This window comes from Rhinoraja longicauda, chromosome 4 (genome assembly GCF_053455715.1).
Source record: "Rhinoraja longicauda isolate Sanriku21f chromosome 4, sRhiLon1.1, whole genome shotgun sequence".
Taxonomy (NCBI): domain Eukaryota; kingdom Metazoa; phylum Chordata; class Chondrichthyes; order Rajiformes; family Arhynchobatidae; genus Rhinoraja; species Rhinoraja longicauda.
In genome coordinates this window covers 60,165,334-60,168,298 of record NC_135956.1, presented here as the reverse complement: position 1 = coordinate 60,168,298, position 2,965 = coordinate 60,165,334, and the positions used below count along the sequence as shown (strand labels likewise).

The window sequence follows — 2,965 nt, the reverse complement described above, 5'->3', positions numbered from 1 at the left end:
AATGGTGGACAAGGAACATTAGCCTCAGTTCCAGTCCCATAATTATCTCCAACCCAGTATTAACCATTCAAACGGATGCCAGTGCCTTGGGCTGGGGAGCAACTAACATGCTATCCAGCACAGGGGGCAGATGGACTAATTCTGAATCATCTTGCCTACAGACACGGGGTATCAACTATTTAGAAATGTTGGGTGCGTTTTATGGTTTAAAAGCATATGCATCTAATACGCATCATGCACATGTCCGGTTGCAATTAGATAATACCACGGTGGTGGCTTATATCAACCACATGTGTGGTATAAAGTCAATATCGTGTGATAAATTGGTCAAAAATACAGTGGCAGACACCAGGTCACGCAAATTTAACGATAACATCAAATGGATGTTAAATCCCAAAATATTTGCCGAAATTACAAAGCAAAATGGCACACCAGATATCGATCTATTTGCATCCAGGCTGAATCACCAGGTACCAACGTATGTCGCTTGGGAACCAGACCCTGAGGCAGCAGCAGTTGATGCATTCACGCTGTATTGGGGGAAAAATGTTCTTTTATGCTTTTCCTCCCTTCTGCCTCATCAGTCGGGTATTACGGAAGATTCAATTGGATTCCGTCCCCAGCAGTCCGGAATTATTAATCCACCCAGTGTCAGGCATTAGTCACCCGTGCCATGACAGAGTCAATCTCCTGGCTTGCAGATTCTAAAAAGACCTCTACTGGGCCTGGGACTGTCTGAGGACGCCATCAACATGATGACCGCATCCCACCGGGAGTCCACCAGGAGACAATACCTGACCAATATAAGGAATACTTACCTGGCAGGGGAGATACCTTGATCACTCAGGAGGTTTTCCCAGGACAAGGCTATCCCATTGCACTTCGGGTGTGCTGACGCCTGCGATGTCCCCAAATGCGGGATACTCGACTGCAAAATTTGTGGTAGTGGGGGACTGCGTTCGCTCTCTCCCCTGTTAAAATGGGAACGGTATTGCTCCAAAACAGGAACTACCTACACTACAGCGACACCCACCAGTGTTGTGCAATTCCTGGTTGGATTACATCAGGAAGGACTCAGCTACAGCGCCATAAATACAGCCAGGAGTGCGTTGTCAGCTTATTTGGTTCCAGCAGCAGGACAACTGGCTTTGGGGTCCCATCCACTAGGAATCAAAATCATGAGGGGCATTTTTAATACTAACTCCTCCAGACCAAGGTACACTCAGATCTGGGATGTCAGCATTGTGCTGACGTACCTTAGGGGATGGCCACCGCCCAGGGCACTCACGCTGGAACAACTTACACTGAAATCAGTCATGCTCATGGCACTAGTGTCAGCTTAAAGGGTACAATCCCTCCACCTTCTGAGGCTCGACAGCATGACAGAGTCATTGGACTGTTTCACATTCCATATTCAGGGACTGGTCAAACAAACTAGACCAGGTACCACGCCTCCAGTCATGGAGTTCTGGGCATATTCATCTGAACCACGGCTGTGTGCCAAGACCACCTCGCCAATTACATAGACACAACATACAACTTAAGAGGGAGAGAAAAAGCCTTATGGATAAGCCACAAGAAGCCTCATGGTCAGGTGACGAGCCAAACCATTTCAAGGTGGCTCAAGCAGGTGCTTAAGTCCGCGGGAGTCAATACGAATGTTTACAAATCTCACTCCACCAGGGCTGCATCTACGTCGGCGGCTAGTCAAATGGACGTGCCAATTGACCATACTCTGGCCAGAGCAGGATGGTCCTCGGAAAGAACTTTCCAAAGGTTTTATAATAAACCGCTGGCGCAACCTGCTACATTTGCAGACAGAATTTTAGAGTCTGCAGATAATATTTAATTTGAGCCCTGGGGAGCTCTCTGTTTTTGTTGTCATTAATAAACCTTTTTTGTTCACAAACAGGTTTCTTGATCGCGATAACATACTTCCTCCCTCTAAGGTCTTCAGACAGTGAGTGAAGCATGAGCTGGTACACGGTTCGGAATCACAGAAGCTTTGAAGTCTTCACGTAGTCACTCACGTGACTCCGAAATAAAATAGTAAGATTAAATGAGAACTTACCAGTTCGAAGTTTGATCTGTATTTTATGAGGAGTTACGATGAGGGACTACGTGCCCTCCGCTCCCACCCTTTTTTATACAGATCAACTGGTAATCAAGTTCTTATTTTTTCTTTACTATATTTATTTCAATCGTTGTGTTTTTTCTGTGAATCCACACCGCTGCTTTGAAGAATGTCGCGCACGCGTGCTGGACGGGGTCTTCACGTAGTCCCTCATCGTAACTCCTCATAAAATACAGATCAAACTTCGAACTGGTAAGTTCTCATTTAATCTTACTATTCTATTTTTCTGGATTCCTCGCCAATATCACACCCCTAAACATCAGTACAAATATATGTCCTCCCAATAGCTTTGTATTTCAAGGTTTTTCATTTTCTCTCAACTCATTTTTTGTTCACATCCATAAAATAAATAGCCCCTTCAATCAAATGTGTTCATCTTTTGGTGTATTATTAAATATTTAAGGCTGCTTTCATGAGCAATTTTCTTTCACTAAGTTGCAAGCATTATATTTCCAATTGAAATCAATGTTCCTCTCATGATCTGCCCCATTCAATTCCACACTACCCACATCCTGAAAGTTGGCAACTGATTATATTTTTTACCATATGTACATAGGAATAGCCAATAGATTTAAATAAATATTTGCCTCAATGATAAACTATTATGGACTCCCTTTGGTTGCACTATCCAATTTCTTTTGGCATTAGTGTCATTATTAATTTATTGGAAAATGTTTAAAGGAAATTAAGTCAATGTGTATAATGGCAACCAACCAGCTTCTGACCAATTCTAAATTTTACCTTAACCAGAAGAAATGTTTAACTAAATAATTAAGATGATCCTCAGATCTCAGAGCTTCAACATAAGCAATCAAGCTCATAATTCTTTAC

At 43.1% G+C, this 2,965-nt stretch overlaps 1 non-coding gene across 1 annotated transcript; it reads left to right on the top strand.

The window, feature by feature from the left end:
* The first annotated feature begins 810 nt into the window (after nt 1-810).
* On the top strand, nt 811-974 carry LOC144593256 (U1 spliceosomal RNA). Its single transcript, XR_013547232.1, has one exon. It is a non-coding gene; the product is annotated as a U1 spliceosomal RNA (small nuclear RNA).
* Nucleotides 975-2,965: the final 1,991 nt, after the last annotated feature.